General features: G+C 45.3%; 1 protein-coding gene across 11 annotated transcripts in view; it reads right to left on the bottom strand.

Annotated features, from left to right (window-relative positions):
- LOC122685961 (histone-arginine methyltransferase CARM1-like) overlaps positions 1-14,306 on the bottom strand; it is a 266,015-nt gene extending 251,709 nt beyond the window's left edge. For all 11 annotated transcript variants that reach the window (XR_006338580.1, XR_006338586.1, XR_006338584.1 and 8 more), the window contains exon 1: positions 14,089-14,306. The gene's annotated coding sequence lies outside the window, so the exon portion shown is untranslated. The remainder of the gene's footprint in view (positions 1-14,088) is intronic.
- Between the last annotated feature and the right edge of the window lie 1,772 nt (positions 14,307-16,078).

Below are 16,078 nucleotides of genomic sequence, written 5' to 3'. Positions count from 1 at the left end.
AAATGGGGGGCCAAGCCCAGCCCTACCCATCTATGTACGAGCTAGGTGCACCTGTAGATTTATTCCACCTCTCTGAACCAATCTCTCTTCGAATGCTATTATTATTCCATAGATTAGAAAATTAATATTCATTGCCTATGGTTGACAGGTTCCCTGCTCTTCTGATCTTTCTAAAAATCTAAGGAAACAGAATTCACATCCTGAAGGACCTGTCATCTATGGAAACAGGATTTAAAAACTTAATTTTCTGAGGAAGGAAAAAACTATGAAATTAAAAGTGAGTCTTCCTATAAGGAGAAAAACATAAGCTTTATCCAAAGGAAATTCATGAAGTAATGACACAGACCTTGTGTTTCCCAGGCACAAAGAAGCATTACAAGGGCCCAGATTCTAGCCCCAACGACTGTGTTTACACTGTCAGCTCTGTTCTTTCCTCAAAGAGTCTTAGGCCAGTTGCTGAATTATGCCTCAGTCTTCTTTCAAGGTAGCAGACCATCTCACATTAATTTGCGATATTTATAAATACCTTGGGGTCTACGGGATCATTAGTTGGACTGGGTTTGGCTGACAGCAATGCATAAAATTCAGATTCACTTTCCTCCTCCCCATCCCAATGTATAGATTTTCATTAATCTTTGATTTTCTAATACCCACAATTCAAGGCATGGGTATTCTCTCAAGCCTGTACACAATCTGTCTCTATGTCTTTTAAAATATAAATTCTAAACCCATGACTGTATAAATGTCAAAGTTTGTGAAACATATTTTAGATAAGGACAAAAATCATGGCTAGCACAGAATATACCAACATTGCCACAGTGAATCTGTTTGTTTATCCCCAAGATGCAATAAACCCAGAGTGAGTACTCTCCCTTCCTTTCTTCTTTCCCCCTTCCTTCCTTCATTCCTTCCATCCATCCATCACTCCTTCTTTCTTTCTCTTTCCCTATATTTGCCCTAACTTGTTTCACTTTATAAAACTTCACTGTAATTTCTAGTATTTGAAACAGCAGCTACCTCTGTCTCTCCCGTGAGTGACTTAATAAAAACACTTTAGTGTCTGAACCTAAACATAAGACGAATTTTATCTGCAGTGCATCTCATCCCTGTATTCCTGCAAAGAAGAAAAGCTAGCTGAGCCCAGCAAACAAAGAAATGAAGTCATGATAAAGTAAAGCTGCCTAAAAATAAGACAGAGGTTCCCACAAAGGATGTGCCTTGATCATAAATATGGGCCTCTTCCATCCAGCTATCCAAAGCAAAGCAAAGGACCTAGAAGCCAAAAGCACAATGGAGCCGATTTTCTGTTCCACTGATCAGTGCAGCTCTGCTGAAAGGTTCCGTATACTTTGAGCCACGTGCTTCAGTTCTGCAAGTTAGCTGCAAACTCCCTGAGGGTTTCACAGCAATATCATATGTGATAACTAATTTTAAAAAGGATTCTTCGCATGATGTTTAGCAATTTGTGTTAGAAGCACAGATATATTTTTTTCAAACAGGCCCTTAGAAGGTCCAACAGATGCTTTCTGACTGGTACTAGAACGTACCCTTGGTAAAAGCAGGGACTTTGTTACCTTCAATCCTTGTTGCAGGCAGACTCTACGATGGCCCTCAGTGGTCACTGGTATGCATGCCACTATGGAATCCTCTCCCATCAGGTGTGGAATGGCCCAGTGACTAACCAATAGACTACATCAAAGGTCATGGATCTAACTTCCATGGTTAGGTTACAAAAGACTGAGATTTTCATCTTGCCATCAGACTCCTTCCTCTCTTACTGGCCTTTAGGACACAAGTTGCCATGCTGGGCAGCTCATGTACCAAGGAACAGAAGCAGGCTTCCTACAAATGGACCACAAGGAACTGAGGCCCTCAGTGAACCACTACTGATGAACAGAATTAAGCCAACAACCACACAAGAGGGCTTAGAAGAGGATCCTTAGCCCAGCCAAATCTTTATATGAAATCTCAGCACAAGCAGGGCCTTCGATGCAACAGAGCCTTGGCTGCAGCTCTGAGAAAGTGAAAGTGAAATTTGCTCAGCCGATTCCAACTCTTTGCGACCCCCTGGACTATACAGTCCATGGAATTCTCCAGGCCAGAATACTGGAGTGGGTAGCCTTTCCCTTCTCCAGGGGATCCTCCCAACCCAGGAATCGAACCAGGGTCTCCTGTATGTGGGTGGATTCTTTACCAAATGAGCTATCAGGGCTGCCCACAGCAGCTCTGAGAGATCCTGAGCAAAGGCCCCTGCTAAGCCACACTTGTAACTCTATGGCTGATTCATATCAATGTATGACAAAACCCACTGAAAAAAAAAAATTTAATTAATTAAAAAAAAAAAAAAAAGATTGCTGACCCTAGAAACAGTTAAGACAATCAAATGTACTGTTTTAAGCCACTGAGTTGGTGGTGGTTACTCAGCAATAGGTAGCTAATACCCTGCTATTTAGGCTTTCCTGGTGGCTCAGACAGTAAAGAATCTGCCTGTAACGCAGGAAACCTGGGTTCAAGTCCAGGGTCGGGAAGATCCCCTGGAGAAGAGAATAGCAACTCACTCTAGATGGGGAAACAGTGGAAATAGTGACTGAGTTTATTTTTTGGAGCTCCAAATCACTGTAGATGGTGACTGCAGCCATGAAATTAAAAGACACTTGCTCCTTGGAAGGAAAGTTATGACCAACTTAGACAGCATATTAAAAAGCAGAGACAGTACTTGGCCAACAAAGATCTGTCTAGTCAAGGCTATGGTTCTTCCAGTAGTCATGTATGGATGTAAGCCTCGTGAACTGTGGTGTTGGAGAAGACTCTTGAGAGTCCCTTGGACTGCAATGAGATCCAATCAGTCCCTCCTAAAGGAGATCAGCCCTGGGTGTTCATTGGAAGGACTGATGCTGAAGCCGAAACTCCAATACTTGGGCCACCTGATGCGAACAGCTGACTCATTTGAACAGACCCTGATGCTAGGAAAGATTGAGAGCAGGAGGAGAAGGGGACGACAGAAGATGAGATGATTGGATGGCATCACCGACTCAATGGACATGAGTTTGAGTAAATTCCGGGAGTTGGTGATGGACAGGAAGGCGTGGCGTGCTGCAATTCATGGGGTCGCAAAGAGTCGGACACGACTGAGCAACTGAACTGACTGACTGAAGACAGTAATCTATTCATCACAGTGCTGCTGTGTACAACACAAATGGGTAAATAAACTCAATTTTCTACAAACATTCTAATAAATTCAATTTTGTAAAAGAAACAACGTAAATACAATTTCCCATAACGAACATGTTAAATAAACTTTGGTGGCCATAAGAGGCTCAATGTTGACTTATATTTCCCAGGAGAAAATAATAAACTTTGTATAGTTAAAAACCAAATATTGCAGGAGGCTTTTTTTTCCCCCCACTCTCAGGGACTGGTCTGGAACTCAATTTCTTCATGACAAAATTCAGAGGATGTGTAGCTCTGACTCAAGTAGTCCTTCCACCTGACCTGGCAAGTGTTCTTTATTTTTTCTGCCTTCATGGCTCCTAATTGGAAAATATGCTGCAACCTACTCTTCACATTCTCAAAAGCTTTGAGGTCAACTTCTGTTCTTCTCAAGGTTTCTTATTAAATATTCTTGAGATTTGTGACCGGTGATTCCAACTTCAATTTTAACCAAGAAGGAAGAATTTTTTTAAAATTTCTCATTGCAAGTTGTGATCACTGCTATGAAAGCAAGAGGGCTGAGATAAATGGTGGTAAATCCAGTAGGAACCCTGGGTACTCAGCCTTGTGAGAAATGTAACTTTCAAACTTTGACTCAAAGGATGAGAAGGACCCATAATACAAAGGGTTGAGATAGGGATGTGGACATGGACCAGCAATTCAAGCAGATGGAACAGCACATAGGAAGGCTGGTTGATAGTCGAGTCAGCCATATTCTGATTGTGAAAGGCAACTATACACAATCAATCTGTTAGAATCACAAATGATACATTTCCCCCACTAGGCCTGCAGGAAGTCCAGCAAAGACAAAGAAACCTGAGGCTTTCTGAATGGTACTAAAATGCCAGCTGCACAAAAGTGTTAGCTTAGCTTCACAACTGCTTGTCAAATAGTTTTATTTTTATTTGATCATTTTAACCCACTCACTTTAAAAATTAATAAAAGTCATTTTGATTTTTTTTTTTTTTTACTTTTTGTTATTTTGTTTATTTTCCCCATTACTTAATGAGATAAAATTTAGCTTCTTGGAAAGAAGACGAAGGTTCAGGCAGGTTCAAAAAACTAGCCAAGGTAATGAAGCCAGTACTTGGGGGAATCTGAGCTGGTTGGGGCTTCCCAAGTAGCCCTAGTGAAAAAGAACCTGTCTGCCGGTGCAGACTTAGAAGACTCGGGTTCAATCCCTGGGTCGGGAAGATCCCCTGGAGAAGGGCATGGTAACCCACTCCAGTATCCTTGTGTGGAGAATCCCGGGAACAGAGGAGCCTCGCGGGCTACAGTCCATAGAGTAGCAAAGAGTTGGACGGGACTGAAGCAACTTAGCACACACACAAGCTGGTTGATCCAACCGTCTCACCAGCCTGACCATAAAACAGGTTCAAACAGCGAGAAGCAATTAACAAAAGATGGTCACACAATTTTATTTAGATTGGTGACCTGGAGTTTAGGAAACCTCATGTCTATCTAAAATATGCCAAGAATGATACCATCAGCCACTCTACCCATTCACTCAGGTTTCTAAGCTCACTGAAGAATCCAGCTCCCTGTAAGCAACAAGCAAGTATTCTCTCATCCTATGGATTTGTGGCCAGACATCCAATTTTATCACAGGCCAAAGACTGGGTAGCTAAACACAAGATGTTTACCATGGCAAGGAGGAGGTGCTCAGGTTTGTGGACAATGTACCTGGAACAAATGGACCAATAAAATAAGGTCCATTTGTCAATATTCTCTACCGTCCAGGTCATTGTGAGCCTAACGTGTGCAGCACCTCCCACGGAGGGAGTAGCTTAGCTAAACGGAAGTAAGTGTAGTAATTAAAAAGTGATGTAAGAAGGGCTTCCCCAGTGGTCCAGTGATTGAGAATCTGCGTGCCAATGCAGGGGACACAGGTTCCGGGAATTAAGCTTCCACATGCAACTAAACCCATCTGCCACAACCACCGAGCCTGTGCGCTAGAGTCTGTGCTCTACAAGAGAAGCTACTGCAGCAAGAAGCCCACACACCTCAATAAAGACAGCGCAGCAAAAATTAATTAATTAATTAAATTTAAACATTTTAAAGATCTGAGATACCTAGTGAGACCTTACTCAAGAATGTAAGGGCATTCCATTGAGCAAGGAATGTGTTCCTGTTAAAATGCTAATATATTGGGAAAACCTAACCCTCTTCAGCTTTTACAGATCTTCAGGTGAAACCCTGGCAAGACAGAGAAGGAACTGAGGGGTATGGGGGAAAGCCTCTCAGGCACTAGGGGTTTAAAAGGGAGGAAAATCCTGGGAGGAGGAGGTTACTAATGACCATATGCTCCAATGTGCCAGGGATAAGAATGCACATCGCTGTGACCACAGGAGCAGGGAAAGGAGGTAAAGAAGCTGTTTCATCATCAGGATGGTCCTAGTCTGGTCCATTTTTATAAGCGTCATCTTTTAAAGTAACTATACATTTCAAATATCCTGTGGCCAGCCACAACACAAAGCACAAATATAATGTCAGTGACATAGCTTTTTTTTTTTTTTTTTGCTTCAATAATCTGTTTTAAAAAACAGCTCTGAATATTACAAGCAACTATGGTATCTACAGTTTACTCACAAGATCCTCATGCCTCTTTTCTCTTCCCAGTGGCACTGATTTTAAGTATTAATCAGTGGACTGCCTGTCCTTGAAATAGTTTATTCATTGGTACTAACCACAAACTTAGTAACACTATTGAAAATGGGGAATGAAAGGGATCTTTAAAAGATCTTTATCTGGCCAGAAAAACAAGCCTTTTCATCTGTTTTCACTTCCGGTGAAACACAAGGGCCTTGAACCATTTTCCATTTGTCACCCATTCGAGGTTCCATTACTGCCTGACAGAGGGAGGAAAGGCTTTTGCTTGACTGCTTGTGCATCCCATATGCTGGAACACAAAACCAGGTCCAGCTGAAAGCCTCCATTTCATTCCATTAAATATCTTCCTTGGAAAGCCACAAGAAATCATGAAAGCACTGCTTCTGGTAAAATAACAATGAAAAAAAAGGAGTTACTTGGCAGGATTCTGACAGTATTTCACATTTTAAAACAACTCTTCAGTGCAACAAAATCGAAATAGTTGCTAGGATTAAACAGTAGCAAGGTCGGATTTGCCCAAGAATATAAGGAATGATCTACTGTTTCGGGGGTGGACTACTGTGCTAGAGAAATATGTAGTTGTTTTTCAAACAGTTTGGAAGGAGACATGTTAGGGTGTGCTGAGTTTGTGACTGCCGGGTGGGGGCAGGCAGGAGAAGAGACTCTGCATTCTTCCTCCCTCACATGCCACCTGAAGGAGTTCCACTAGCAGCATGAACGTTGTTTCTCTCCGTCACAGGAATTGGGCTGTGAAACTTGGGGTTGCTGGGATTTGCCGCCAAGGGACCAGAGGTGCTAACAACTCTGCAATGTCTCTCACAAAGAAGAATGTTCCAGCACAAATGCTGTTTATGCCCCATTGAGAAATACTGTGTCCCAGTAAGGACTCCAGCCTCTTTCCCCATGCCCACTCTCCCTCCCCCAGGATTCTCTGATTTATGACTGAGAGAAGGATAGAACCCGCACATCTAGCCCCTCCCTGCTTGCTTCCCAATCTGCTGCTTGTAGAGAAGGCATTCTGTGAGGTGCTCATCTCAAGTGGGGGCAAGTTCAGTTTATAAGAGAAAAATGAGAAAGCCCTCTGTGGTACACATCAAAACCCATGCTATCAGCTGTTTCAGTAATTGTGATGAAGAGGACTGTTATTACAGTTCCTCCAAAAACCCGAAGTGCGTGTGTGAGTGAGAGAAAGAGTGAGAGAATGAGTGTGTGTGTGTATCCTACATGACCCAGTTGGTCTAAGCGGCAATTTTAAAACATTTTGGCTGATTCATGTCAATGTATGACAAAACCCACTGCAATGTTGGGAAGTAATTAGCCTCCAACTAATAAAAATAAATGAAAAAAAAATAAAACATTTCATGTAAATTATTTGACACCCCTGCCATGAAGAGGTGAGGTCTATCCACATCCTCCCCTGTTGAACCTGTGCAGGTTTGTAACCGATCTGGCCAACAGAGCATGACACAGGTGATATCAGCTGACATCCACGCATGGGTCACAAAAAGGAAGGCAGCTTCTGTTTTGTCTGCTGGAAAACTCTCACTGGGCAATAGAAGTCTCGCTGGGAGAAGCCCCAGGTGCGAAGAGACCATGCAGGCTCCCCACTCACAGTCTCAGCGTTGTAGTTTAAGTTCAAAGACCATCTGCTGGCAGAGTTCTTTCTTGCTGAGCAAAGACCAGTCTATTAAGGTCTTCAAGTGATTGGCTGAGGCCCGTCCACATTCTCGAGGGGCAATCTGCTATACTCAAAGTTACTGATTTAAATATTACTCTCATCCCAAAACACCCTCACTGACACATCCAGAATAATGTTTGGTCAGTAATCTAGGCACATGACCCACCCAAATTAACACACATAATTAACTATCACACCAGCCCAGATGCCAGCCCAAGTGAAAAAGCCTTCCTGGATACCCCAGACCACGCTGGCTACCAGCTGAGTGCCAAGGAGTCACCTGTCAATGCCACAGAGAGCAAAAGAATCATCCAGTCAAGTCCTGCCTGGTTTCTTAACCCACAGAGTGGTCCGGGAGCATGGCAGTTATTTTAAGGCACTGAGGGAACCTGTCATGCTTCAATAAAAACAGGAATGCTAACTTCAATTCACGTTACTCCCCGTCCCCCTTAAGAAGCATCAGTTTCACTGGCCATGTCAGACACATCGGCTCCTTCCAGCTACAGGGCCGTTCCACCTGCCCTTCTCTCACCTGTTATGGTTTTCCTCCAGCACTTTGCTTAGCTGGCTCCTTTCATCCTTCCTCCTTCAGATCAAGGATTACTTCCTCAGAGAGGCCTTCCCTGACCACATTCTTTATAAGTTAGCCTTTCTCTCAATGTCTCTAATTTTTCATTCTGTTCATTTACCTCAATCTGAAATCATCTTGCCGCCTCTTTGGCTATTGTCTTCCCCCCAATTAAAATAATAGTTCCATAATCCTGGGTCTTTATCCAGCCCCACACTGCCCACACAGTGATTAGGACAGAACACGTGTTCAATAAACACCTGCTGAATGAAAAGTAATTAATGCTCAGGACTTCCCTGGTGGTACAGTGGCTAAAACTCTGCACTCTCAATGCAGGGGGCCCAGGTTCAATCCCTGGTCAGGGTATTAGACCCCTCAGGCTGCAACTAAAGATTCCACATGCCACAACTAAGATCCAGCACAGCCAAATGAATATTTAAAAAAAGAAAAGTAATTAATGCTCATGTCACACACAGATGCCTGACTTGCAGATTCTAAGTTGCAGTCCCTAGGTCTCAACTTACTAACACTTTTAGCACAGATTTAACAGAGGAAGATTAGTGTACCATGTGATACAAAGGATATGTTTCTCTGACATTTCTTCTCCCTCATCTAATGAGATGAGCAACCACTAGGGGACAAAAAACCTGGCATCCTTTCACCATCCCTCAGAGACAAAAACCACTGTATTTTTATACTTGATTATCAATGTGGCTTATTTATATATTTTCCAAACTCTTCCAGATTAATTAAAAGACAACTCTAAACTGAGAAAGTGAGTAAAAGTTCTCTCTTTCCTCTTGGAGATCCACTCTACCTTTAGCCTTTGCACAATACAGTCTCAGCACTTCATCTCCCCGCTGCTCCCCAGCACAGGATTATACAGACCTTGGAGAAAGGGGTGGAGGAGAAGCAGCCTCATCCCCCACTTTTTTTGGTTCCCTTCCCTTTCCCAGTTCAATGAAAACAATATGTTTTTCTCCATCACCTGAACTCAACTCCTGACCCACAAGCCCTTCCTACCTGCAGCCACCCTCCACGCCAGCAGCACCCACCCCACCCTATATACTTGCTAATTCTTTGGTATTCTGATTCTCCCTTGTACTAACCATGATTTTTCATTGTGTATTCTGATACTGGATACACTGCCTCTCCCAGGGTAAACCAATTCCTAGAGATAGTTAACAACTTACCTGCAAGCACACTTTTCAAATAGAATCCAATCAATCCAGACTCCACACAACAACTGTCTCCTTTATTGGGCCCCCACACCCTGAGCCACTATCCACCTGCCCTAAACACCCTCGGCCCAGATACCAGACCACCAGGGAGAGCCTGTATGCCCCCAGAGCCCACTGAAATGATTCTAACCAGCCAATTTACACCTGCCCACCCTGCCTCACCCATTCCTTCCCATAGAAACCATGACAAAGGCTCTTGCCCACAGCTCCCTATCTCCTCCCAGCCACCTCCTGAGGACTCCAGGGCTTCTCCACGTGTTCCATCCCCCTACCCCCATGGTGTGCTGTGCCCTCTCTCTCTTCTTGGGAACTGAGTAACAAACTTTTTTTTTAATGTTTATTTTTTTTGGCTGCACCAGGTCTTAGTTGTAGCATGTGGAATCTAGCTCCCTGACCTGGGATAAACCCCGGGGCCCCGTATTGGAAGCAGTCTTAGCCCCTGGACAACCAGGGCAATTGTCTCCTGACCTGTGTACCTTACTATTTCTCCAATTGTCTGTTAACTCACTATATTTTACAACATCCCTTTAGACTGTAAGTGAAGCCAGTGTCTTAATCATTAGGGAGACAATTCAGAATCTGCACTCTAAGTACTCAGTATTTCAACTTTCATTTTAGCAAGATTAAAAAATTCTTGCATTAAATCACTGACTCACTCAAGAAACATTTAGTGATGTCTTGTGTATGCCAGGTATCGTGGAAGGCTCTGGGAATAGGAGGATAAATGAAGCATGCCTCAGGCAGGCTCTTGGTAGGATGGGGGCTCAAAAAATTTTAAGAAAGAAGGGATGGATAAATGTCTTCCCAGAGTCCGCAAGATAGAGCACATTACTGGCTAGATCCCCTGGTGTGTTCACTTCATAAAATTGTCAATTTTGGAGGGACTGAAAATAGAATAAACTAATTTGTCTTGTTCTGTCCCATTCTTTACATGACAAGCTACTGAAACTGGGAATCAAGAAGATTATTCAGTTTTCCAAGTAATTATCAGATTTAATTAACCCTTCTAAGAAAAACCTTCACAAAAATACAGCCTACCTATTCCTCAGCACAGCCTGAGAAAACTATTGCCTGGGGGGACACAACATAAATATTAATAATAACAGAAAACACTTACTGATCTCTTAATATGATCTCTTAACATATAAAAAAATAAACTGATCTCTTAACATATATCTCTTAATATATGCCAGGCATTGTATCAAGCATGGTGTATGCATTCTTCCATTTAATCCTCATGTGGGGGTGGGGGTGCTGGTTGAGTTGCCAAGTCCTGTCCAATTCTTGGGACCCCATGGATTGTAGCTCACCAGGCTCTTCCCGTCCATGGGATTTCTCAGGCAAGAATACTGGAGTGGGCTGCCATTTCAATCTCCAGGGGATCTTCCTGACCCAGGGATCGAACCTGTGAACCTGTGTCTCCTGCATCACAGGCAGATGCTTCACTGCTGTGCCACCAGGGAGCCCTAAATGTATATTATCATTCTTATTTTACAAATGAAGAAGCTGAAGCTTAAGTAGGATGAAAGTTTTGATAAATGTAGAACAGCTGAAAAAGGCAGTGCCAGGATTTGAATTCAAGCCATGTTACTCCAGAGTCTGCTTGTTTAACAACAAATTCTAGACACAAACTGAGAAACGATATCGTTTTCTAAGGGTACATTGCTTAGACCCTTTCTTATATCCCATTAAAGAATCTGGGCCATTCTTTACCCCAGGAGAAATTCTACCCATTCAAAATGCTGCTACTAAATGTACAATATTTGAATACAACATAGTCTTCCTTCAGGCTTCTCTGGTGGCTCAGACAGTAAAGAATCCACCTGCAATGCAGGAGACCTGGGTTCGATCCCTGGGTTGGGAAGATCCCCTGGAGGAGGGCAGGGCAACCCACTCCAGTATTCTTGCCTGGAGAATTCCAAGGACAGAGGAGCCTGATGGGCTACAGTCTGTGGGGTCGCAAAGGGACACAACTGAGCGACTAAGCACAGCATAGTCTTCCTTCTAACAGTTCTTTAGAATTTGTTGGTAAGCTGCTCTGCCCAACCACCATCCATAGGGGTCTAGTTGGTTATACAGTAAAATGAGCTACTTAAAAAAAAAGACTCAAGAATTGTTCTCCAAAAACTCTCCATAAAAGAGCAGCAAACTTAAGTAACTGCATTCATGTACAGAATGCATTTTAGGACTCAAGTTGTTAGGAGAGAGAGTTCTCTGCTTCTTTGTTAGTGAATTTTGACTAGGAATTGAGTCAAAATCTTTTGGCAATGACTGTTCATCTGAGCTTTAATTATTCCTTTTGTTTCCATTAACTTGGTTTACTGCATACCAAAGAGGTCATCTCCAGATTTGATCTGTTCATTGAGGGAAACTTATTCCTCTCTGTAAGATGATTATACCCTCATAGGCCAGGCATCGGGTGTGCTCTCAGGAAACTACAACTTCAGTCACCTCGAACCTCCAATACTTCTTTTAAAGCACATTTGTGGGAAAGCCACAGGACACCAAGTACCATGTTTATCTCAAATCTGCTCTTCTGTTTCTCTATATGTATGACTACAGATTAAACAAAATCACTGTAATAGGCAAACTGAAATCACTGTCTCTGGCACCTTGCGTTTCAGAATTCCCCAGAGAAACACTGAAACCTGCTCCTTTTCCTTCTTATATCCAAAAAAGAGATCCATGAGGCACTTGAGTAAGGCTTCTGACCTCCAGCCAAATCTCAAAGCTTCCTAAGATACTGGTCAAATGATAATTAATATTTCTTTAAAAAAAAATATTTTGGGGGGGGGGGGCAAGGCAGGGGGGGGGGGCTTCCCAGGCAGATGGTAAAGAATCTGCCTGCAATGCAATTCGATCCCTGGATCAGCAAGATCCCCTGGAGAAGGGAATGGCTACCCATTCCAGTATTCTTGCCTGGAGAATTCCATGGACAGAGGAGCCTGACAGGCTACAGTCAATGGGATCACAAAGGGCTGGAGACAGCTGAGCAACTTTCACTTCATTTTAAAAAATTGTTTATATATTTTTTTAACAACAAAAATATTTTGTATTGGAGTATAGCCGGTTAACAATGCTGCGATAATTTCAGGTGAACAATCAAGCGACTCAGTCCTAAAGGAAATCAGTCCTGAATATTCATTGGAAGGACTGATGCTTAAACTCCAATACTTTGGCCACCTGACGCGAAGAACTGACTCACTGGAAAAGACCTTGATGCTGGGAAAGACTGAAGGTGGGAGGAGAAGGGGACAACAGGATGAGATGGTTGGATGGCATCACCGACTCGATGGACATGAATTTGAGAAAGCTCATGGCTTTTAATTTCATGGCTTTAGAGAAATGCAAATCAAAACTACAATGAGATATCACCTCATTCCAGTCAGAATGGTTACCATCAAAAAAAACCAAAAATGCTGGAGAGAGTATGGAGTGAAAAGAACTCTCTTGCACTGTTGGGAAGAACGTAAATTGATACAGCCACTATAGAGAACAGTATGGTTCCTTAAAAAAACTAAAATCAGAGCTATTATATGACCTGCAATCCCTCTCCTGGGCACATATCCAGAGAAAAACGTGGCCCAAAAAGATACACACACCCCAAAGTTCACTGCAGCACCGTTTACAGTAGCCAAGACATGGAAACAACCTAGAGGAATGGATAAAGAAGATGTGTTTTATGTATATATACACACAAGGGAATAATACTCAGCCTTTAATACTTCCTTTTTAAAGACCCAAACTTCATCATTCCAGCCTACAGTAAAGAGAGAAGACACATGTGAAGGGTTTTATTATTCCACAACAAGCATTTTTTGAGCGCGAACTATGTACCTGGGTCTGTTCTAAGGCTTCAGAGATATAGCAGTGAGCCGGGATCACACTTATTACTGAGGAGCAGGACAGTTCTTGAAATTCCCACTAGAACCGAACCACAATGCAGAACACTCTAAACTCGACTCAACATCTTAGAAGTTAGGGTCGGAGGGAGCCTCAGCAGTCTCAAGACTTGCAGCTGCCTCAGGATCTATTCCCTACACTTATTAAAACGAGTGACTTAACATGAGCTGCAGAAAAGAGCTGTGACCCCCCGCCCCCCACCCCCATAGTTATAAGCAAAGTTTGGCGGGCGTGTATACACATTTTCTGGGGCCAGGTTCTAAAGGTTTCCTTGAATTCTCAAAACTTCTGAGATCCCACAAGATCAGAAGCATTCCCTTCATACACCCACTCCTCGACTCAAGGAAGCCAGGGGCCTGGCACTTGCGCGTCTTTGGTAAAGTCACCTCTGGGACCGAAACTGCTGCCCTTAAGACTCTGCAGCGGCCGCCCCGGCCGCTAGACTGTGCACAGCCGGCTCAGTCCTTCCAACTCAGAACTTCGCTCCCAAGAAAGCTGCAGGCCGGGAGGTGGTGGCCCACTGCCTTCGAAAGGCAGCGAGGCCTGGAAGGAGAGAGACAAAGGTTCCCAGCGAGGAAATCACGCGCCTCACTTCTGACATCTACAAGTTACGGCTAAGACTAGTTCGCAGAGTCGGTCTGCCCAGAGCGCCAAAGTTTCTCGGATCTCAATCAAGACACAATTGGAAGCACGTGGGCCTTTTGGGAACTGGCGCGATCGCCCGGCAGCCCCGCAAGCCAAGCCTTCGTGGGGAGGGGGCGCACACCCGCTCAGGACCGGGAGACGCGACCCCGGGCCTGAGCGCACCCCGCACCCCTCTGCCCCGACCCCACGCAGGCCGGCCCAGGGCCGCCCCTTCGGACTCGCCAGCAGCTCACCGGCGGTCCCCGTCGCATCCGCCTCTTCCCCCGCCGGGTGCACCTCCAGCCGCAGCGACTTCGGATAGGGGAGCCAGAGCGGCCCCGCGGCGAAAAGCTGCTCCTCGGTGACCAAGCCGAGCTGCACTCTGGAGCGCCGGCGCGCCAGGATCCGGGCGGGAGCGGGAGCCGCGGCCCTGGTGCGAGCGCCTCCGCCCCGAGCCGCGCCGCCCGGCGCTCCCAAACCCTGCCGCGGGAAGGGGAGGGGCCGGGAAGCGCCGGCACCGGCCTCAGCTCCGCCGCGGGGTCGCGCTCCCGCCTGGGAGGTCCCGCCGGCTGGGCCCCGCGCATCGCCCCCGCTCCACCCGGCCCGGCCGCCGCTGGCACGCGGGGACCCCCGGCGCACAGGGCCGCGCGGTCAATGAGTGGGAGGGTGCAGGCGCCCCGCGGGCCGGCTCCGAACGCTCAAGTTTAGAGCGCGCGAGGCACCTGAGGTAGCTGGGGTTTGGAGGCAGAACGGTGACACCTGCCGTTCACTGGGACCCGCGAGGGCGTCGGATTGGAGCCCGCCTTGGCCCGCGCTTTGCTGGGTGGGCACTCGCTCTTGTGGGGAGGGTCTCCCCGGCGCCCACGTGTAAACACACGTCCAAAGTCCTGAACTCCTCCCTCGTGGGCGGTTTTCCCGACAGTAGCATGGGGTGTGGGGGGCGGGAGGAGGGCCTCAGGAGAAGTCCGAGGACACTCCTGCCACCCGACCGGCTGGTCCAAATGACCACGGTCATCTCCCGTCACCTAACTGGGAGTTGAAAACGTACTGGCTGCTGCATGGTGAACCGTTTCGCTAGACGTGGGTCGGGAGGGCCAGGGAGGCTCATCCCCAAGTTGATGCCTGCCTCCACCCGCCATCTAACCTACCCAGTTAGCTCCAGCGTCAACGGACGGGGCCTCCAAACCCAATTAGAGGTTGTCTTCTCCAAAGAGAAATCCGTCTTCTGCTGCAGGCGGGTAAGAGAAAGAAGCAGTCCTTCTGACGGGAGTCTCCCTCAGTCACAGACTCATTTACCATAAAGGAAACTTTTCAAACTCTGCATCAATTTATGTATTCTAAATCTGTAATCTCCTGACAGAATGAACTGCAGGGAGGAAGCAAGGATTGTAAATCCATGTAGATTCCTTGAAGACAATATCCGTAACCCAGCAAGCTGACTTGACAAGAATGAGCTTCCCTAGAGGTTCTGGGGTTTGTAACTTCAGAATTTCTGACTGGATTGGACCCAGCCAGGCTTTATGGAATCCCTAGTCTCATCTATTTCCCCACTACCCCCACCTCCCACGTGGTCCTAAGTTCCTGACATGGCCTCTCTGACTCCCTTACATGGCCCCCTTACTGCCTCCCAGGGCTTTTTCTCCCCTTTCTCTGTCTGTCGTCTGTCTCTTTCATCTAAGTACCCCGCTGTTCCTTCTTATGGCTTTGATTTGTGCCCTGGAAGTCCCTGGGAATCAGAAATTCTTATAAAAGTTGGAGCTGTCTAGAGTTCTGGGGTGAAGACCACAGAACACTTGTATTCTGCTGCACCCTGCCCCTCCCTGTATCATTCTGCCTCTCCTGCTTCCAGCCTCCTCAAAACATTCTCCTGCCTTCCTCATTTCTTTTTGCCTTCTCAAGCCTGATGGCACTATTTTCCTGCTACCCAAAACCCTCCCAAGTAGTGCTTGGACCTCTTTATCCTTCTGTCAAAAAAGCTTGTTTAGCGTTCACATGCTTTCAGTTGTTAAGTTGGATTTATACTAAAATGTGAATGATAGATGAAAATGACTCATAAAGCCTCTCTTCTGTCAAAAAAGCTTGTTTAGCGTTCACATGCTTTCAGTTGTTAAGTTGGATTTATACTAAAATGTGAATGATAGATGAAAATGACTCATAAAGCCTCTCTACAAGGACAATATAATGAACTTAGAATTTCCACCATACTCTCAAGAAACCAGGAGTTCTCTGTTCCTTAAACCAAAC

This window comes from Cervus elaphus, chromosome 29 (genome assembly GCF_910594005.1).
Source record: "Cervus elaphus chromosome 29, mCerEla1.1, whole genome shotgun sequence".
In the NCBI taxonomy this organism is placed as follows: Eukaryota; Metazoa; Chordata; class Mammalia; order Artiodactyla; family Cervidae; genus Cervus; species Cervus elaphus.
This window is presented reverse-complemented; position numbering and strand designations above follow the sequence as displayed.